General features: G+C 34.2%; 1 long non-coding RNA gene across 1 annotated transcript; it reads right to left on the reverse strand.

Annotated features, from left to right (window-relative positions):
• Positions 1 to 498: 498 nt before the first annotated feature.
• On the reverse strand, positions 499 to 4,890 carry LOC126979865 (uncharacterized). Its single transcript, XR_007732904.1, has 2 exons — positions 4,214 to 4,890; positions 499 to 657 (listed from the first exon to the last, which is right to left on the reverse strand). It is a non-coding gene; the product is annotated as an uncharacterized LOC126979865 (long non-coding RNA).
• Positions 4,891 to 24,288: the final 19,398 nt, after the last annotated feature.

Below are 24,288 nucleotides of genomic sequence, written 5' to 3' on the forward strand. Positions count from 1 at the left end.
ATGACGGCTATAATCTTGTGAAAAATGAATATAGACGAAACCACTACGTTATAAGCAACTGTTCACTTTTAAACTTAGCTGGATTATACTTCGCGGCCAATCGCGATTCTGTAATGACTACGATTCCAAACTTATGTCAAATTACTGCGCGTTTCATATTAAATTAAATTACAATTTTTTCTTAGGCAGTCCCGCCACTTATTACGTAGTATTATTTTTTGTATGGAAAAGGAGGAAAAACGAGCGTACGGGTCACCTAGTGTTAAGTGATCACCGCCGCTCACATTATCTTGCAACACCAGAGTAATCACAGGAGCGTTGCCGGCCTTTGAGGAAGGTGTACGCGCTTTCTTTGAAGGTACCCATGTCGTATCGTCCCGGAAACACCGAACAAGGAAGTTCATTCCACAGCTTTGTAGTACGTGGAAGAAAGCTCCTTGAAAACCGCACTGTGGAGGACCGACATCCAGATGGTGGGGATGATAAAAATAAAAATAATAAAATAAAATCACATTTATTGTTTTCAAAGAAAAAAATTACAGAATAACTTACATACTACAGATTACAAATTAAAATGAAAACAAAAGGTAGCGGCTCAGCTTCTGTTGCTCGGCGTACATTACTCCAAGCAGCGCTGGTTTTCAGCCGCCCTTCTCCCTGAGATGTTATAAGGGAACTATTAGAGTCCACATCCACCAGATATAAATCATCAAGAAAATTTACAATAAACTTTCAAATGTTGTAATTATACATATACTTAGTTTCATATAATTATGTTTTAAAATCTATCATACTATTTATTCTTACTATATCTAACATATTTATATTACATATTCAGAATATATCACACTATAGTCATAAGTATCTATCCCTACTCTTTGCTATAGTCTTGTTTGTTTGTGTGTGTATGTGTATGTGTGTGGTGTGTATAATATGGAGATTCAAAAAAAGTGTTTTAGTTTTAAATCTTTTAAGCAAGAGTGTTTTAGATTTTCACCAGCAAGTTGTCGTTTTAGTAAGGCAGTTTTAAACTTGAGTTTAAATGTATATGCACTCATTTTCCCTTGGAGGGGGGGAGGCAGATCATTCCATATACTTGCTGATAGAAATCTAGAACAACCTCTAAAGTGTGAAGTTCTGTGTCTAGGTAGTTTAAGTAAATATTTTGTAGAACTGCGTGTATCTTTTATCCAATGCAGTTTTTCGAACAGATATTCTGGCTTTTTACTATAAATTATTTTTTTAATTGAGCATGCGTATTGTAGTTCTCTTCTAGCTTTCATATTAAGTATATTTTTCTTATTTAAATAAGGGGTTATTAATTCACGTCTGGGAATATTATAAGAAAAACGTAAACAAGCATTTTGCACCCGTTGCATAGCTGATTCCATATTTTGGTTTAGTCTTGGACCATAAGTACTGCTGCAGTAATTAAAGTGGGATAGCACGATAGCTTCAGTTAACCGATGACGAAGTTCCTCATTGATATAAGGCCTTATTTTGTATAAAGTTTTTAACTTAAAGAAAGCTGTCTTAATTTTATTAATTATATGTTGCACATACTTTTGCTCACCGTCCAAGATAAGTCCAAGATTGCGCGCATTCTCGACTATTGCTATATCAGTGTTGTTTTAATTTTGCTCTGACAGTTCAGCACACTTTCTTTTTTATGTTTATTTCCGATGATGATGATATATGATATATCCTATGATCATTTGTGTTTTAGAGGGATTTATCTTGAGACAGTTATTTTTTGACCAGGTATAAATGTTATTGAGATCACTATTTATTTTAATAATTGCTTCGTTTACGTCCTTAACAAGGATTGAGTAGTATAATTGTGTATCATCTGCATAGAGATGGTGTTTGCAGTGATGAATCTGTGAAGGTAAGTCAGAGGTAAATATGGAGAATAGGGTTGGGCTCAATAAGGAGCTTTGGGGAACACCTCTCTGTACTGGCATAGCAGTCGAGTACCTCTTCTGTCCGTCCATTCCCTTTGCTCTCTATTCAATAGAAAGGATCGAAACCATTGACAGGTGTTAAAAGAGAAACCATTGTGTTCGAGTTTTGTCAAAAGTAGTTCCGGGAGTACGCAATCAAATGCTTTGGAGTAATCTAGCAGTATCATTATACTAGTATATCCCATGTCTGTGGCCTCAGTTAGGTCATCGGTTATATGTAACAAAGCCGACTCAGTGCCATGACCTTTACGAAACCCAGACTGATATTTTGGAATAAAATTATGGCTTTCTAAATATACTGTCATTTGGTTGAGAACCACTTTCTCTAAAACTTTTGAAAGTACTGGTAGAATAGAAATTGGTCTCAAATCGTTTAAATCTGTAACAGTATTTTTTTTGGGTATAGGCGTTATAAGTGCACTTTTCCAAGTAGTCGAGGTCATACTCGGCATACATACGGTCATACATACAGAAAACCATATTCCTTACGCCAACGAACCCTCTTGAGGTATTTAGAATAATAATGGGACTGAAAAATAGCAAATCTGTGGGATATGATGACATCGACACACAATCTATTAAATTTTGTGCAAAGTTTATATGTAAGCCATTATCTTATATAATTAATTTAGCGTTTGAAGAAGGATGTTTTCCGGAAAAACTTAAAAAATCGGTAGTCTTTATTTAAGAAAGGTGATAAATGCGATGTAAATAATTACAGGCCCATTACACTCATCCCAATATTTTCAAAAGTAATAGAGAAAGCGATGAACAGTCGAATGTTATCTTTCTTCAATGAAAACAATATATTACGACGAGAACAATTTGGCTTTCGAAAAAATATTTCCACAACATTAGCTTCATTTAACGTTATTAAAAGTATTTGCGAAAGCTTAAATAATAGAATACCCGTAACAACGATATTTCTAGATATGTCGAAGGCTTATGATTTGGTATTACATCAAAATTTATTGGATAAACTTGAAAAATACGGTACAAGAGGCAATGCCCATAACTTGATTAAAAGTTACCTAAGAAGTCGGCAACAACGAACCGAAATATCGAGAATAGTTAAGTGTCATAATAAATCGACAAAAATTATTTACACTTCGGAATTTAGAGAAAATCAGAGTTGCGCCATTCCACAAGGTAGCATTATTGGCCCTTTGCTATTTCTATCATATATCAATGACCTCCCAGACTCTACAATTAATCAATGTGTGCTATTTGCCGATGACACCACATAAATTATTAAAGAAAAAGATATAATTACACTAAAAAATACAATTATTAATTCACTTAATGACATTACCAGATGGCTTAAACTTAACTTAAAAATTAACTTAAACTTAAACATATTAAAAACTAAAATAATCCATTTTAATACTAACAGAAATTTAAATAATAATTTGAACATAAAATATAATGGTACAATGATTGAACACATAAATAATATTAAATTTCTTGGCGTAATAATTGATACAAATCTTAAATCGAGAGAACATATTGAAGACATTTGTAATAAATTGGACAGGTTTATTTTTGCCATTAGGAGAATAAGACAGACAGTATCAGAACAAGCCGCGTGGTGTGCATACCACGGATATGTGTCATCCATTCTGTGCTATGGACTCATCATTTGGGGAAATTCTTTGGACGCAATTCGCGCTTTCAGACTTCAAAAAAAATGTATAAGTGCAATATGCAATGCACACTGGATGGATAGCTGCAAACCACTTTTTATCAAAAAGAAAATATTAACAGTACCCTCTCTGTATATTCGGGATATGTGTGCATTTGTACATAAACACCCGGAATATTTCACCAAAATGAAAGATCACTCGTCTAGGAACACTCGATACCCAAACAAATTACTTGTACCCAAATGTGAATAGACACTCCGCCAAGAAAATTATATTACATGGCGATAAAAATATATAATAAGTTACCCGACCATTTAAAAGACATGACTAGTAATAATCTTAAGAATAGATTAACAACATGGCTTACAAAAAATTGTTTTTATTCAATAAATGACTATTTAAATTTAACGAAAATTTACATATAAAATTTGACATGAATATTACTGTTTTATTAGAATTATAATTGTTAACCATTAAGTATTATTACTTAATGGTTAGGTTCAATTTCGTGTAAAATAAAAGTTTATTCTACATATATTTGCATGCCTTGTAGGTAGAATAAGAGAAACATAATCTAAATAAAATAAGACCAATTGTAAAACTGACCTTATTCGAATGCAAATAAAGATTATTATTATTATTATTATTCACTCTTATACTTAGAGCATTTTAAAAATTCTCTTCTAGGTTGGTTGTTTTGGCATCCAGCGCAATTTTGATGGGTATCCATAGCAAATATATTATGTGAAAATTACTGTGAAATATAAAGTTCTAATCAGCGCCCTCTAGTAGTATGTATATCAAGCTCGCTTTGAATTATCGTTAATCGGTTCGATCACTCTGCGAACAAGCTAGTAACGAGTGTTTTTGCTAGATGACGCCGTAGGCAATAAAAGTATGTAAGAATTTGCAAGTCATTCAGAATAATAATTAACTTAATTATATTTAAAATCACTTTTGCATGTAAGTCACAGTTCTCTTTTAAATATATACCACTAGTGAATACCAATATATGCACTTGTTTAACCAAATACTCACTGTTTAATAATATACACACTAGTTTGTAACTTTCGCTCCGTTTTTCTCTAGAAAATTTTGTTGATGTATCTTATCACTTTTAATACACTTAATTGGCTTGTCCACACTTGTAGTTGGGTATTGGGTGTTAAACTTCTTAAAAAAACACAATTATACTGAAATTGCTGCGTGAAATTAAATCAAAACGCTTTTTAACAACAGAGACGATGTTTACGTGGACGTGGTCACGTACCCTCCTCTCCTAACTTGTGGCGTATTTATATCCTCTTTGGACGTTGTTATGCGATGTGCAGTTTTAATACGGCTTTTGTATACGAGATGTTTTATCAAAGACAACAGCAAACACTAATACATCCAGTGTTCCACATATAAAATGACGAGTAATAACTTTACAACGGTGATCAATTGATCCTTGAACATCCTATACTGATTTAAAAAACATGTGAAGTTAAATATTAAGTTATGAGCCACCTTTTCACGTTCAGCTGTTGGTGATTGATACGCCATGCCCATTACAATGCAGTGCCGCTCAAGATTCTTGAAAAACTCAAAAATTCTGGGAGGCACTACAATTGCGCTCGTCACCTTGAGATGTAAGATGCTAAGTCTCATTGGCCCAGTAATAACACTAGCTACGGCGCCCAGACTGAAACACAGTAATGCTTACACATTATTGCTTCACGGCAAAAATAGGTGCTGTTGTGGTTATCCCATTATCTAGCCGGCATCATGTGCAAAGGACCCTCCCACTCCCGCCTCAAACAATATCTGTAAAATAATATAGTACCTGTACTCTGAGGGTTAATTGTATGGCCACAGTTACAAGTCAGGTCAAGCGAGGTGATAGAAGGCAGAGAGAGAGAGAAAGAGAGACAAAACAATGCTAATCTAGCGCCTCAATTGTACGTCAAGCATGCAATAGACTATAATTGTGCACGTCACATCCGTCTAACTATTAGACTAACATGTTGTGAACTACAATTTATGTTTGTTTAAGATTTTTAGACAACGGACAACTTCAAAATATTACACAGAATTTCTCCTTCTAAGTCTTTAGTTACCTTGTTTTAAAATAAATGTTTGAAATTTGTATTTTTTACTAGCTGACCCAGCAAACGTTGTATTGCCAATATTAAAATCGCGATACAAAAGTAACTGTTGATCGTAGATCGCTGAAAATTTGAAGTTGTATGTGTTTTTTAATTGTATTTATTGGACTTTTTCTGTTTTAGCTGGATTTTCAGAAGCAGTTTGATGAAGGAGACACCACAAACTATCAAACTAACGGAGAATTTGATCTCGTCAGTTTCGAGGGCATAAAGAACAACCAACATTACTCGTCTTGTGACGAGCCTTACCCGGACATAACTTACGTCATCAAACTTAGACGGAGACCCATGTTTTACGTTTTCAATCTCATCTTGCCCTGCCTTCTTATAAATGGAATTGGTGAGTAGTTTAGTTAAATACTTTTATAAAAGTTGTGTTTTAAGAATAGTTTGGTCTGAAATGAACTACACTTATAGATCTTATATTATACTAGCTGACCCAGCAAACGTTGTATTGCCGATATTAAAATCGCGATACAAAAGTAACTGTTGATCGTAGATGGGTGAAAATTTGAAGTTGTATGTATTTTTTAATTTTGACTCATACAAATTTAAAAAAAATGTCAAAAAAATTAAAAATAAAAAATCGTGTAGACCACCCTTAACATTTAGGGGGATGAAAAATAGATGTTGTCCGATTCTCAGATCTACCCAATATGCACTCAATTTCATGAGAATCGGTCAAGCCGTTTCGGAGGAGTTCAATGTTTACCACCATGACACGAGAATTTTATATATTAGAAAGATGTAAGAAGTTTTGTTTTTTATTACATTAGAATAGCTTTCAGCGGGCGGTTCACCATTCTAAGTGTTCATAAAATAGTTAATGATTAAAGTGAGAAAGAGATTAATATATAAAAGAAAATCCTAATTTATTCTCCTCATCTGTGCGTTTCTGAAACAATATGTGTATATATATCCTATAGTAAGGAATTTATTGCCAAAACAATTTATTTATTGCACCAACAAAGTATACACGAATTCATGCAAAATATATATATATATATATATAGAAAAAAATACAAGTTGAGTGCTACCTCAATTATAGGCGCATATAACATTCTTATATAAAAAGCAAGTACATTAAAATGTAAAAATTTCTATGTTTTAAAAATTAAATTGCAATACATACATAATTAAATTATTAATTTTATAGTATCTTATATAATAATTAAATGTATCTACAGTTTTTACTTATGACAGGTTGAAAAAAAAACAATTTACTAACAATAGAATAAATAAAATTAAGCTCATTATATTAATTAGAGCAAATAATAATTCAAATTAATACAAAAAAACAAAAACTAATAACTTACTTACTTCAATTAATATTTTATAATAAGAAAAGCCTACAACTTTGTGTTGCCTGGAGGAGATCGCTGATTATCGAAAATGTCGCCTAATTGTACTACCATAACTCTGCAAAAAATTGTAACATTATTTTTGTGCAATAAAGGTACCGTGGTGAGAGTCAATAGATCTATCTATTGGGTCAACGATCTAGCGACAAGTCGCTTAATTATACCAACTAAAATTAAAGGATGGTAATGAAAATGACACCAACGATCTGATCTGGCGAAGAAGAAGTAATCAATTATACAGTGTTTAACATTCGGATTTACGCTTTTCTTAATTAATTGTTATGGTACGCTTAACTTATATTTTTAACCGACTACAAAAAAAGGGGAAGTTCTTAATTCGTCGGTATGTTTTTTTATATGTTTCTTACCTCAAACCTTTCGACTGGATGAACCATTTTGATAATTCTTTTTTTATTTGAAAGCTGGTACTTCCCGTGTGGTCCCATTGTAATTTGGTCCAGGTCTGCATCCATAAGAAAACCATAAAAGTCTTACATTTGCTATACGTATGTGGACGACAAATTTACGAATATCTCAATATCGCGGGATGATTGGCGGTGTTTTTCCGTTGTCGTCAAGAGTCGAGTTGTAGGCAAAAAGAACGCACAGGAGATCGGCTTTCGCTTTTGCCGTATGGGCCAGGGTGTCATGCCTCATGTGCAACGGCGGCAGGGACGGCTGGTTGAAGTTACCAAGAGCAGCTTTCGACAACGACCAGAACTTGCGTGTTCCGATCGGGTAACTCAAAAAATCTGGAGGCACGGTTATATTTCCTCTTAAGAACTTTGCAGTTCGGATCCTTTGTGCCCAGCGCCGCAACCCAAGTTCGGTACGCCTGTTTTTGCTGCTTTAAGTGACGCATCGAACCAGGGCTGTGATCCAACACCGATCGGTACTACAGAGCTTGGTATAAAAAGGCACTAGGATCATCCGAAGGGAAACAAACCTTGCCCCAAGGGTAGGATGCAAAAAAGGAACGCATCCTATCCCAATCTGCTAACTTGTATTGCCATAAAGTTATTAGAAATGAAATCAAAAAGAATTCTATAGGAATCAATTTTTGAGAAAAATAAATGCCTTTTGCCTTTAAACGCGGCGGGTCGCTGGAGGTCTGCGACGTTGGCGTTGGATAGGCACTACACTCCTGGCCAGGCAATGGTCAATATCTCTTTTAGGGCCGCTTTCCTAATCTTGTTTGGGGGGAAGGGGGGGGGGGGGAATGGCCCCAGGTCCTCGACACTAACCTTTGAGAAACAAAGCGGCACAAGGCCGCTACTTCACGCCGGTATTCTGTGCGAGTGTGGTAATTAACCCGGACGAGTCTGACCCGTTTCGCTGACGTCATAAGATGGCAGCGTGACTCTCCCACTTCTAAAAAGCCCTTATTCGCATCTTACCCATGGGCCTGGGACTCCCCTATTCTTCTTACGTCCCGGGGAAAGTACATTTTTTTTATAACTCAAAAGTGTTGCATTAAAAAAATGCTTAGTTCAATTCTATATTAGGAACGAGACTTAAATAATATTAAAATACAGAAATTATTTATTTAAAGCGAGGTTTTCCCAACACTTTAGGTAAAAATTGCGCGAACGTTAGGCATGGCTGAGAACGAACCGAGAGATGCGGGTCAACGACCGCCGACCCAGAAGGACCGCGTAATATTTTTTAAAACTTACAGTTGTGCTAGAGTACGGAATTACTGTGATAATATTTTTTATGCATTCTTGAAGTAAATCTTTTTTATCGACGTGTGAGGGAAATGTTATATTACGTGCTAAATTATGATTTCAACATTATGGATATCGTATACGAGATTCTCGAAGGTGCAGAGAACTAATTTGGGATCATTTTTGAAATCCAAGATGGCCGCCGCTCAAAATTATGATTTCAACAATATGGGTATCGTGTCCGAGGTTCTCGAGGGTGCAGAGAACGAATTTGGGATCATTTTTGAAATCCAAGATGGCCGCTGCGCTTAAATATGATTTCAACAATATGGGTATCGTATCCAAGGTTCTCGAGGGTGCAGAGAACGAATTTGGAATCATTTTTGAAACCCAAGATGGCCGCCGTACAAAATTATGATTTCAGCAATATGGATATCGTGTCCGAGGTTCTCGAGGGTGCAAAGAACGATTGTGTGGTCATTTTTGAAATGCAAGATGGCCGCCGCTCATAATTATGATTTCAGCAATATGGATATCGTGTCCGAGATTCTCGAAGGTGCAGAGAACTAATTTGGGATCATTTTTGAAATCCAAGATGGCCGCCACTCAAAATTATGATTTCAACAATATGGGTATCGTGTCCGAGGTTCTCGAGGGTGCAGAGAACGAATTTGGGATCATTTTTGAAATCCAAGATGGCCGCCGCACAGTATTATGATTTCAGCAATATGGATATCGTGTCCGAGATTCTCGAGGGTGCAGAGAACGATTCTGTGATCATTTTTGAATTCAAAGATGGCCGCCGCTCATAATTATGATTTCAGCAATTTGGATATCGTGTCCGAGGTTCTCGAGGGTGCAGAGAATGATTTTGGGATCATTTTTGGAATCCAAGATGGCCGCCGCACAAAATTATATTTTCAGCAGTATGGATATCGTCGTATCGTGAAAACTTTTTCACTGTGGGATTTATCAATACGCTTTGTGAATTATTTTATATTAATTTTTTTCGAAATAAACTAAACGCGACGCCTTGGTTGCATGCTCGCTCAAGCCAGCAGTACGCCCGTGACCACTGTCAAGGAAGGTACTGTGTTCGTGTCTCTCGGGCTCACATTACGTAAGATTTTAGCAAACAAGTACAAAGCGGGAATCATAGTAAAAAAATAATGATGATGCGACAGCGTATTTGTTGAAATATATAGGTAAATGTAAGTCGGAAAGTACAAAAATAGTAGCCGTAGTATTGTAAATATAGTTATAAGATTTGTTTTGTTTGGATAATAACTAATTACCAATATAAAACTTATATAATCATGAATATGTTATATCGTATATTTATATTTATGTTCACAAATCGCTATGCAATTTTCACAAAAAATATTATCGTGGTTAAAAATAAAGGTACAGCGTCATCAATTCTCAATAATCCCAGCTATAAGTAAAAATTGCTGGCTTCGTGTGATTTGATATGTGTACCGACTGTTAGAAGCTTTCCGCTGCAATAATGTTCGCTGAGCTCCGTGTACTCTGTACATACTTGAAAAGCATTTCCAGAAGCTGTGTGACGCAAACGTCGCATGTAATTAAAACAACGTTGCCATTCTCGGCTTTGTGTCGTACCTCGTCGTAAGCCCCGGAGAAGCAATGTTTTACTAACCTCGAGAACATTCCACGATACTAAAAACAAATTTCATTGCTTTATTTTTTTAATTGGTGGAACACGTGTTTCCTATGGTGGTCTACCAAATACATTAATATGAATATACTATTTTATTTATTGGGGTAAACAAACAGTGTATCATTAGATCTTACTAACTAAAGTACGTTATAAGGTAATACTACATCTGCCACTGGCACCGTTAGCCACAGATTAATTATAAAAATTGAGAAAGGTTAACAAGGTTAAAATTTAATAGATACAAAAAAAAAATTTAGTGAAAAACGTACAAGAAACTATAAATTTAAAAGAATATAAAAGGTTATTAGTAATGTTTTTAATGCTTATACTATTTGATTTTTAAACATTCCAACTGACGTGCCATTATATCAATATGATTAAAATTTACATTATAAGCTTCACAAATTCGATATAAAGGCAAGCGTTTGACTGCGTTTGTACGAGATAAATAAAGTACTATGCAAACTAACTTACTATTAAAACTCAGAATATATTCAATCCGTATAGGCGTGACAAATCCATGTGTAACCTAAAGGGCTCTAATTCCAGGTAAAAGAGTTATAGTTAACTCAAAGCATCAAAAAGGACTATACGCCGTTTAACATTTTCCATAAATATATATACTAGCTGACCCGACAACGTTGTTCCGTACATAATAAATAAAATACTGATTTTTTTATGAGTTTGTCAATAACATTTCACAACAACAAGAATTATGTCGTAAAATATGCTTGCTGTTATTATAATGAAATTGTTTCACAGCAGAACTGTCAAACCGGACGTCAATAAATTTTCTCATAGAAAATATATCCATACAAAACAAATATTGGAATTAAAAATAATTATGGGTCCCAAATATAAATAAAAACTATCCTAGCTCTCAAGTTGGACTAAACTGCACTCGATGAAATAATCCCCATTAAAATCCGTACCTAATGTATAGAAGTCCAGTTTAGGAGTCCATCGCAGACAAACAACATATATATTACGATATATATAAGGATAAGATAAGATATAAGATAAGATATAAGATAAGAGATTATATTTTGACTCATCACGATATCTCTGGAACCATAAGGCGCAGAGACTTGAAATTTGGTAGGAATATTCCTTTCGCCGAGTAGAGGTCAGCTAATAAGGATTTTACAAAATTCCATCCGCAAGAGTTTTTTTATTATGAACACAACAACGTCTGTCGGGTCAGCTAGCTAGAATATTAACCATAAAATTTTTAAAAATTAGATACGAAATTGATTAATATTATTAATTATGGCAAAATACGGTAGTGTTAATATAATATTATGTTAAGAGTCTATGATACTAAAATTAAACATCAAAAATTGTCTTGTATTGTAAATAACCACTCCGTAAATAGTTGTGTAATTAGGTTGGCGTAAGCATTAGAATTAGTTTGTCAATCATATATATGTAATGTATTCAATAATAAATACAACAAAATAAACAAATAACTACTTCGAAATACAAAATTCGCAAAAAGAAAAGTAAAAAACATTTGTATACTAAATTTAATTAATTTATTATAATAAAATCATCACAAATTTATTTTTATTAAAATAGTAAATTTATTTTGTATACATGAATACATTGTCCCACTTGAATACATTTGTCTAAAGAAACTGATCTGGAATGAACCGCATCTGTGAAGAGGTTAGGCCGTCACGGACAGATTCTCATTGTTTGACGGATTATCAAGTAGGCTTGAAACTCCAACAGGCCGTGTTGGCTTCAGTATCGGCTTTGTAGACTCTACGAAGCGTTTGACTCTGCTGTGTGGCCAATTCTGTCATAAACACGCCAAAGTCGAGGCGTCGAAACGACCAGATAACCATTTTCACACTAGTTCTGGTGACAGCAATTTGGAATTTGAATATAGGACTTAAGGTGAAAATACTCATCACTGAACTAGAACACAGTTAATACACCAGTGGGAGGCTCGTTTGCACCGGAAGCCGGCTAGATTATGGGTACCACAACGGCACCTATTTCTGCCGTGAAGCAGCAATGTACACACATTACTGTGTTTCGGTTCAGACCGAAAGCAGGGCACCGTAGCTAGTAAAATTACTGGGCAAATGAGACTTTACATCTTATGTCTTATCAACTTATCAACGATCTACAGACAAATTATAAATTAACAGCATTCAGGGTTACATGGCCTTATGAGAAAGCTCACAGTCGCTCAGAGGGCAATGGAGAGCGCTATGCTCAGAGTTTTCCTGCGAGATCGAATCAGAAATAAGGAGATCCGTAGGAGAACCAAATTTCCCGACACAGCCCAAATGATTGTGAAACTGAAGTGGCAGTGGGCAGCAAATTTTAAATAACTAACTACTTTAGTCGACAATATTATTAAAATTTGAACTCGGCATACTTCAATTCTTTTACAATTGCTAACTTCACCATTCTTCCTACCATACTCTGTGCCTACACTTGCGCCATTGTGGAAGCTTTTTGAACTTATAATTAATTACTACATAAGTTTGTATGTTTTATAAAATATGTACACGCGTTAGAAGTTATACTTCTTTGGCGTATGGAAAAATAAATCAAATTTTAACAAATAGTTAAGATAAAAGATATTATAAACACTCAGCATTTAAGGTTAATATAAACAAGTATAGAAAGTTAATATTTTTTTTATTTATACATTATTAAAATTAGTTAATATACAAAAAATAAAACAAAACGACAATTAACATCAAATCTATAAATGCACTCAAAACAGTTTATTCAAATCAGTTTTATCACTAATATTCAATATATATAGATATACTAATAAATTATTAGTAAATACTATCACCGTCGTATAAGAAATTGATTGAATAAAAACACCAAAATAATATTTATTTATTCACACTGTTTAATTGTACTGTTACGAAACACGTGTTCTAAATATAAAAATACTAGAATATACAACTTGAACATAGTTATCGATTTTCATGCCACCTAGAACTAACTTCACGATGTAGAATTCAGGTGTCGGTGTGCGCGCGCATCGTAAAAATTCACACTCATCATTTTTCTCCATCGCGCCAAAAGAAGTATAACTTCAATAAAAAAAAAATAAACTGGACACTTTTTCAACATTTCTCCCTTAAGAGATGATACTCCTTGCTTCTACCCTCCATAACTTTAAAACTAAGCTCCAAACACTGCAATGCAATTGATAAAGTCTTCGAGGTACAGCCAGCAAAATAACAACCCAATCGTGTACGGCACTTAAGTAAATTTAATGCTGTATTCCATATTCCATATTGCCAGTAGTCGCTGAGTATTAGTTATAGTCTCACTCCGGATGTTACTGCTAATTGCATTCCCTTGGCGACCGGAAATTGTTAGTAGAACAATGATATCAAGTACAAATAGTGTCGTTATAAGATATGTTACTTGATCAGCTCCGAGGAAATTAATCGAAGGATGAATCGAGGAAATGAATAGTATGTATTTAAAAAAAGTATATGTAGAGTATCCTATATGGATTGTGTTGGAGTTCGATGACAATGGTTATAGAATTTTGAAAAACGCCTACCGTATTTACTAAATACGTACGCTACGTCGTCGCTTTGATACGGTGTACAAAACAAGCATGACAAGGATATTAATAATTAAACAACGATTTATTAAGCTATTGCATAGCTTCTATCGCGGGCCTTGAGCGTGGGGACCGAATCCAGAAATTCCGTAATGAAAATAACCTAACACTTACTTACTTGATGTATATAGATATTTCAAATTTTTTTTACAGTTGCCGTGGAACAGCGGTTATCACATATGCTCGCTGTGCCGGTCCCAGGTTCGAGCCTGGGGTACATCTTGATTTTTTTTTAATTTCCTTATTTTCTTTATCACGATTTTTTTATTTTCATTATTTTTTAATATAATAAACCTATTTAAAATAGTATATTAAAAAAATAGATTGTTGTTTATTTGATTGTAAAGGTGTTGTGTTGTAATGCTGATTATTATAAAAATAATGATAAAAAATTAATGAAAGAATCAGGGTTAAGTAAAACAAATATTTATTTTCCTGCTGTTCTATTATAACACAGAGCAACAGAAAGTACAGAATTATTAACAACAAAAGTTCAAAAGTAGGTAACAAAGAACACTTCAAACACAAAGCAGTGATAGCATGAAAATATCACGACACGTATCTAACGGTAATGAAACTACAAGCCGTACTGAGACAACAGGGTGAGCGCGAGGGGGTGAAAGGGGAACGGGAAAGGCTTCACGTTTTAGCGAGGAGCACATATAAAGTAGCCATGTAGTGGTTATTATAAGGACCTAAGTACTATCGACAAAATTTAATCGTTAACCCACCTTATTGTCATTTATCTACAGTCATAGTAAACAAGTCGGTCAAAATTTGTTTGAACATACATTTAATAAGTAACTGTTATAACTTTTAACCGAGTTCAAAAAAGGAAGAGGTTCTCAATTCGTCGGTATTTTTTTTATGTTTGTTACTTTTGATAATGCTTTTTTTATTTGATAGCTGGTGCGTCCTGTGTGTTCCCATTGCATTGGTCCAGATCTGACAATGGCAACCATGAGAAAATTATAAAAGCCATAAGTACATGCGCAACAAATTTACGAATAACTCAATATCGCGCCAGCCGATTTCGGTAATTTTTTCGATCGTAGGTTTGTAACTACATACATATTTATATAGGTGAGATGTGCTTGAGTCGCACACGCGACGTGAAGAGACGACGAGAGGTGATAGCGGTATTGAATGCGGTTGTGTTTTTGTTAATTTTTTTTATTAGACACCGACAGTTAATAGTCGTAGAATCAAAAAAAAATATTATCAGGTAAGAGGCATGAATCAATTTTGTCAATGGAAGGAACTCTTACTAGAAAACTTATTATTAACACTGCCTTAAACATAGGTTTTTTCTATTGTCATTTATTAAAACTAATAATTATTGATTAGACTCTTATATTTATCTCTAATATGAATATTCATTTATTCCAAGAGACTTGACCCTATACACAAATTATTCCAACTAAGTTAATATAAGATTTTTTCTGTATCTGAGTAATAATATTAGTTTGGAGTTAGCAGAGAACTTGATAATTTAAGGATTCTAACTATGCCAGATATTCTTTCTTATTTACCCATTCATGATATTTTTCTTGCCAGAGATCGATTGGTTCTTAGTATAAAAAATTCAATACGGGATGGTGCGAGTGAAACAAGTCTGATGGTCTCTAGAATCACCTATAGTGGTTTTTTGTTTCCCTGGGGCTTCAAATATGCCTTTCAAAGAATATTATTGTTTTGAGGTTAGGCAAATATTTCTAACTATACATTTGACATTCTTGGCACAGTCAGAACCTGAGATTCATCTAGAACGCTGTTAACATAATATTTAAACTGTAATGAAAAAAAAATTAAGTCTGGACAAAGTACACGTGTCAGAAGTGAAACCTGCATTGTGCATAAACCTCTAAACTGCATATGAAGTCCTGGTACATGTTGCTAGGATTATACATGATTTCAACTGCTATGAAAGACATTACTATCACCGCTACCGTATTTATGCTCTCCTGGTGTCTATGTACTATTATGTCATGCGCATGACGTCAGAATATATTAAGGTATACTCGCGTCATACATACGATTATCTCTTCTTCAACTATGATTGCCTGGTACCAAAATACTGTATTATGCTTCCTATCAATTTTTTTCACGTTAAATCTTATGAATTTATGTGTGTCTGTATCTTTTTACTGTCGCGCTTTTTCGTTTCATCAACTTTCAAATCACAAATATGCTAAAGAAGTTTTCACTTCGAATTTTCTTAGGTTATTCTATGGATACTTTAATATATTGGTTAAATTAAATAAATAGTCTCACGGTTACTCTGGAACGTGCAAGTGAAAAATATTTGATTACTATAATTATCATTGTAACACTGACAAGGTAGTATACGTAGCACTCGAATATTCTCCAAATATTTAATATGTTTGCATTATAAAATTAACATTTTTCCATTTATTATCTTGTGTTCACAACTACAGGCTATTTTCTTATCAGTTAACACTCTTTGTCTTATAACCCGTTGATCGGATGCAGTAGCAGTCTGTGGAGAAAAAAAATTCTACTCCTGCTAGGCATTTCATATAATTTTCCATGACATTAAGGGACGAGACGAGCAGGACGTTCCGTTGATGGTAATTGATACGCCCTGCCCATTACAATGCAGTGCCGCTCAGGATTCTTGAAAACCCCAAAAACTCTGAGGGGCCGTTCATAAAATACGTCACACTTAAAATCAGCTTTTTTGGACCCCCTCCCCCATTGATTGTGTCACACTTTCTGTGACCCCCCCTAGAAATATTCACAAAAACTAAGAACCCCCCCCCCCCCCCTCAAATTGAGAAGATGAAAAAAGCGTCTATATTAGTTCGTTACGAAATGGCGAAAGAAGGAATAAAATAATAATAAATACATGAGAAGCAGTATTTTCATTTGCTTGGAACGTTACTCTCTCAAGTATTGGAAAAAAAAAGAAACCAGTTGTGACGGATCGCAAGGCTTAGTCCTATTACATTTTTTATGCAAATTCATGATTTTTGACGCTGTATTTCTCAGCAGCAGTAAGATATTTTAATTATATGATTATGAATAACGATAATAAAATAATAACTTACAAGAGGAAGAATTGTATAATTCTTCCTCTTGTAAGTTGGAGTTACATATTTTCATTTTTCTTTTCATGTAATCTACTATAAATATTTTAATAACTCAGTTTGCAAGAAAAACCGCCGCCGATGGAACTTTGAAGCTCTAATTCTCCTTGTAACATTAAATTCTTATAAAAACTATAATTACTATATGACGAGCTGAATGTTTTACTTGTTTATTGGAGTTCTAGAATTTCTTTAAATTCCCTGAGTTTTCATATATATTATATTCCAAATAAACACAATTTTATCAAATAAACTAATATCATATAAAACTTCGATCTCCATTGAATACATTTAATTGGTTTTCGTTTGTCAATATAATAAGACAAAATTACAATAAATAAAATTAAAGGACTATATATTCTGCATCAATTCAATTAGCTCCTCAGTCTGGCGCGAGCGCTTGTCGAGGTGGGACCTACGAAATTTTCGCGCGCAGTAGTCCGGAGATCGCTATTATTTTCGACTAGTGTGCGCCCATCGAAATAATTTGATCCACTAAGTATTTTTTACTTCATATTAAAAATATGTTTTGGCTCATTTTATGTTATAATGTTGAGGATATAATCTTATGTGTGTTTTAAATTATTGAATATATTTTTTATTAGTTAACACGCTTACTTGTACAATAATCTACTTTTTCATTGTAGAATTCTACATATAAGTTATATATCACGCCATCATAAGTGTTTCCATTTAATTGATGTATATGTTAATCATGATATACTTTAAGTAGCATTATTTAGTAAAGTTTAATACACGTTGATTGGAAACGAATTAATAAAAAAGAATATATATGGCCTACAGTGCCGTTTCGTATATACAGAAAAACACATGATTCTCTTTATGAAATGTGGAAATTTGCTGCTTAAAGAACGATGGAAGATGCTGCCGAAGAAGAGAAGGATGCAGCCATATTACGGGGTGATGCCAGCAACGCGGGTATTCCCATGATACCTGTGGAAGCAGATGCTTGTTGGAGCAAGCGGTCGTATAAAAGTCATTATTCGGCTCTTTTTGTTGTTGCGGCAATAATTGGCGAACATACAGGTAAAGTCTTACACGTAGGAGTTCGAATCAAATATTGTGTAATTTGCGCACGTAGTAACGCGAAAAAAGAAGAACTTCAAGCACATAAGTGCACAAAAAATCATACGGGTTCTTCGACTTCTATGGAACAGGCTATATAAGTAGTCGGTGGAAAAAAGAGGTCTGATATATTAAACATTGATTACTGATGGGGACGCTAGTGAGTACTTATTAAAATATTTTAGAATGTAGGCCATATCCAGATGTTCCCGTTCAGAAAATAGAATGCACTAACCATAACCTACGAAATTATAATGGCAGGAAGCAGCGACTTCAATGTTAAAGTTGCAAAAGAATGTCTCTCAACTTGCCTTCCACTCAAGAAGCCTTTTACACACCTTCACAAGTAATCGTGCTGAACAGTTCAACAGTGTCGTGGCCAAAATGGTGGGTGGCAAAAGAGTAAATTTTTCTCTTAAAGACACCTATAGTGTGGGATGTTATGCAGAAGTAGAGTAGCCTTCAACACTAGGAAACCACAGTACACTTTATACATATAAGTCTGTCTTCGATCAAAGTCCAGGAAAGTATCTGAAATACGTTGAAGAAGCAAGATATCCTCAAAATTTAAAACACCTGACAAAGTCCCATCATCGCAAAAGCTTAATTTTATCCCATTGTCCCAAACTACAGTCAAAACTGTGAACGTCCAGATATGAATAGTAACCAATATGAACAAGCAAAAAGGATTTTCTTAGACCATTTGAAACAACAAGCTTTAAACCGGCAAGAAATAGAAAGGAGCACTATTTTGCAGGACGAAACTGCTTATGGCTAGAATTGCGTAGATGTGTTATAACTGCGTCAATATTTAGTAAAATTTGCAAAAGACTGCCAAACCAGAACTCTGCACCTCTTGTGAAGAACGTTTTATACAGTTGTAGCCTTGATCGCGTACCTGCAGTGAAACATGTAAAAGAAAATGAATATAAAGCATTGGCAAAACTAAGCATTAAAGTGAACATTATTATTGACAAGTGTGGATTGTTCATTGACAAGGAATTTTTTTTCTTAGGAGCCACTCCGGATGGATTGTTTGAAGATGGTTTGGTGGAAATAAAGTGCCCCTTCTCCGCGTTTGGATTAGATCCTGAAGAAGCTATTCGACAAAAGAAGCTAAAATGTTTCAAATTGAATAATCGCTCTGAAGTTATTTTAGATTGGAATCATGACTACGGAACCAAGTCCAAGGCCAGCTCCATATTGCTGATAAAAATGTCTGTTTGTTCGCGGTGTGGACTGGGGATTACTACCCGATGAAAGTCGTTAAAGTTTGTAAAGATGATTTAATTTGGCGTGACAAAATGTTACCGAATTTGAAAACATTTTACTATAACTGTGTAATTCCCAAGTTGATTGATCCCCGTAAAGTACGATCAATGCCATTGCGAGAGATGTTTTTGTAATTTTTTTTCTCAAACCTTATAATTTTTTTTTAACTTTATAATATTTTTTTAATTTGTGGACTCTTTTTGAGTGTTTTCATTAATTATAATCACCTCTGGTTGCCTGCCTAATAGTGTTCAGACTCTGAATTAAAAAATATATATATTTTAGTATTCAGACTAATATCAAAATTTTATTTAATTAACACGGCTTTACTCACGGTTTATCGTTTTGGGTGCCGACTAGTTTCGGACAGTTTGGAGGTCAGGGTGAGTGTAGTGGGTTCGCAATTTTGTCCCATCTCATACCCAAAGCCGTGTTAAATAAATAAAGCTAAAAATGTCTTACGAAAATTTTAATTTTGGATCAGAATTGTTTCGTGAATCATACTAATTGTACTCGCAACGCACACCAACGTAATTTCGTGTATTGAGAGCCAACACTAGCGCTCGAACACTATAAGCGAGCGTTGACGATTCGTAATAGGACTCTTATGTCAAAAAATTATAAATGAACGGCCCCTGAGCGGCACTACAATAACAAAGCCCAGTAATTTCACTAGCTACGGCGTCTTTCAGACCGAAACACAATAATGTTTACACATTACTGTTTCATGGCAGAAAAAAGCACTGGTCAATATTATTTAAATGAGATAGCACAACAAACGCTTCATCATAATTATACCAATATCGAAGTTAAATTACATCATCGGCGATTTTAAAAAATGATCTAATATTCAATCAGTTAAGCGTACTTTTATTTTCGCTTAGTGTGCGCGGAGCCTAAGTGTCGGCGGCAAAATTGCAGATTCATTGTTTGTGACTAACAAACACTCACAAGGCTCGATCCAGCCCTGGTACACTGGAACTCCATTAAAAATAGCATAAATTATTTTCAATTAATTATCATTGTGTATTTATAAGGTATTTTCAGTTCTTTAGTGACCTTGCGTGTTTAACTTTTACTAGAATTTCATGTTTATAAATGAAAGTTTACTTTAAAAAAAGAAAATGTGAGCCGTCACGTGACAGCTGGCAGAGGTGAAACATCAAAATAATTTTATACAAGTAATAGGCATAAAAGAACAGATTATGACAGGAACTAAATATGGCATGATGAAAAATTTTTTTTTAATAAAGTAGTACCTACAAAAAGAATCTGTATGTTTTCTCAAAGCATGGAAAGATCAAGTCGAAATTAAAATTAAATATTTAACGTCTGCGGTCTCGTGAAGCTGTAAATAAAGATAAGATTTAGAAGTTTATTTTTTATTCATAATAAAAAGAATCATTCGTATAAGCCTAATTAATAATTTTACACGGAATTGAATCAAATTAACCCACGGAACTTATCATGATATTAAGTGTCAAAAAAGTTCTCCCTGTACAAGTTAACTGGAACTCGATTGGCAAACAATCCGAAGGGATTCTGATGAGAACATCATTAGTAGTATAAAGCTCTTCCTAGATTTGAATCCCCAAGAGATGTGATGTAAAAGCGACCATCGTTACCACGCTACAAGGAGAAGACTATTGGAAACACCAGTAGTAGTTAGTAAAACATGAAAATCAAAAAAGTCCTTAATGGTGTTGCACTCTCCCGTATCTGGGGGAAATAGAAACTTAAATCAAGTAAGTCAAGCACACGATACTTATAATATCGATTGCAAAGTAAACTTTGCACTGTCTAATTACTTATTCTAACTTTAGTTCGAACTGTGGACTTCGACTTGTTTGCCCGCTCTTTTTATTTTGCAGTGAAAACTTGGTTGCACTTTGTGGGTCTTGTATGAAACTAAGTCTGTGGTGCAAAAAAAATCTACTTCGATCCCTGCGGGGCCTTTCATATTAATATTCATAAGAGCAATATTTGTTATTGAAGAAATAATAGATTACTATTAAAACTATCATAATCTGTCACGCTGTCACACGTGTAATGATCGTGCGGATAAATTCGGCTAAGGGAGGTATGAAATGGTAAAAATGGGTCATATTCAAATCAAATCAAAATAACTTTATTCATTTAGGTCTCACGGAAATGACACTGATGAATGTCAAAAAAATATTATCTAATTGAAACTACTGCTACTTCGTAAAGGGTTGAGCTAATGAGAAGAAGGAGCAAGAAACTCATTATTTAACTATTTACTTGCATTTCAGACTTTCTATTTTTGCGTGCGGAATAAACCGTAGTAATTCTCTTTAGCTTAACACTCAAGCTGTCAAAGAATTATTGTAGGTTTGTTGAGTTATAATTATTCATCCATAAGTAATATAACGAGGTGTTAACTGCGGGGCCTCCATTTATTGGTGAATGCTCTAGGTTCTTTGCAAATCTACTTTTTCTTTATCGAAGCAATAATTAAACCTGAATTTAACCTTTTGGAAAATGATTATTTTAAAAAGAATATAATTTTAATTTCAACCTTAGATTTAATGGTTTTCAGTATGTTTTTACTATATGAAGGTAATTTATAGATGAATCGAAAATTCCAATTAAGAAATATGTTATTTAACAAACCAGTGGGAGGCTCTTTTCACAGGATGCCGGCTAGATTATGGGTACCACAAAGGCGCCTATTTCTGCCGTGAAGCAGTAATGTATAAGCATTAATGTGTTTCAGATTGACGGGCGCTGTAGCTAGTCAAATTACTGTGCAAATGAGACATATCATCTTATTTCTCAAGATGACGAGTGCAATTGTGGCGCCGATTAGAATTTATGGGTTTTCAAGAATTCTGTGCGGCAGCTGTGCCCATTGCCGATTGTAATGGGCAAGGCATATCAAATACCATCAGCTGAACATCCTGCTCGTCTCGTCCCTTACTGTCATAAAAAAGAATCTATTAAAACTGTAGATGAGAATGTTTTATTAAACTAGTGGAACCTTTTACATTGCTGGTGCAAGATATACGGGAAATATGCGTCGGATACCTGACTTGTTGTTGAAGTACGGACAACGAAATTCCTCTTAATACCTACTAAGGTAAAATAGATTTGGGAATACTATTAACGAAATTTTAACAATTATGAAGCAGCCTAGCGAAACTCTCGACGAAACAAGCGACTCACTCGATTGTATGAAACGTGCAGTCATGGACAGATTGACAGATGACGGCTATAATCTTGTAAAAAACGGTGATAGCCGAAATCCACTACGTCTCAAGCAACTGTCAAACTTAGCTGGATTGTAATTCGTGGCCAATCGCAATACTGTTATTACTACTATTTCAAACTTATGTCAAATGACTGCACGTTTCATACGAACTAACACTCACTAGACACGATGACACTAGATTTAATTTTCTCGCCTGTAACTTATCACAGTAACCAATGAGTATATTCTAACATACACTTCTAAATCTTCATAATATGTTTGGAAAGTGTTCAGTGAATTGTGCATAATTTTATTGATCATAACTTCTCTAATATTCCCTATCGTGCAAAATCCAAGCAATGAAGGATTTTATAGCACGCCGCAAATATTGATTTACGGTCAGAAAAGTTTTCCCCTTAATGGATTTACTTTGTTGGGAAAACAAACATCGTTTATTTGCTTAATATGGTCCAATTATATTGATATCTAATGGATGAGCAACTCTTAGTTTTCTTTGCGCCTTTTTGCCTTCACACTAACACTATAAAGAATTATTGAAGTAGGCGTTACTTTGCGGAAATCTATAATTATACAAATGCTTTGAGTTTTCTTTAGTGTTTATTCTGCGAATATTTGTCTTCAAACAATTCGATACGATCGAACTAGAGAGTCGTGTAGAGACACGAGACATCCTCAGGAGATATTGACTCGCCAATCTTTGGCACGAGACGAATGTGAAAATGTCTGGAAAATTTGGATTTTTTTTTCAATTTTGACAACTGACGTACTTAATGTCCAAGTTGCGTTATGTATACATACATACATTAACAGATATAGAGATAACATAAAACCATTCATTCAACTTAACACCTTATTTCGTGGCAGATAAGAAGCTCATTGATTGTTCACATATATTCGTTGGCAAAGTATTTTGTTTTAATAGCTATTTGTTTTAGCAATTGAAACGAAATAATTTTGCAAAATATTAACCTACATAAATCCAGTGTCCTGATGTTTGTTCCCACCACACAATACCTAAATAATATATAACTAATGAACGGATTTTAATGGGTATTACTTCATGGTGTGCAGTTTAGTCCAACTTAAGAGTTGGGATAGTTTTTACTTCGATTTGGGACCCATAATAATAATTTTTATCCTACTAATATTATAAATGTGAAAGTTTGTATGTCTGGATGTATGTTTGAACTTCTTTAACGCAAAATCTACTGAATAGATTTTGATGAAAATTTATAATAATATAGCTTACACACCAGAATAACAAATAGGCTATAATTTATAAAACTATAGTGTGAATTATACAAAATATAAAAGAAGTGTGATTGTTACTAATGAATACAACTAGCGCCATCTCTTATCAACTAGCAAGCAAAAGATCAAAACAATTTATATGGCAAAACAACGTTTGCCGGGTCAGCTAGTTTTTAATATTTGTTTTGTATGGACTTATTTTCTATGATTTTTTGACAATTGACAATTTCATTATAACAACAGGGAGCATATTTTACGAAA

Source organism: Leptidea sinapis, chromosome 4 (genome assembly GCF_905404315.1).
Source record: "Leptidea sinapis chromosome 4, ilLepSina1.1, whole genome shotgun sequence".
NCBI lineage: Eukaryota > Metazoa > Arthropoda > Insecta > Lepidoptera > Pieridae > Leptidea > Leptidea sinapis.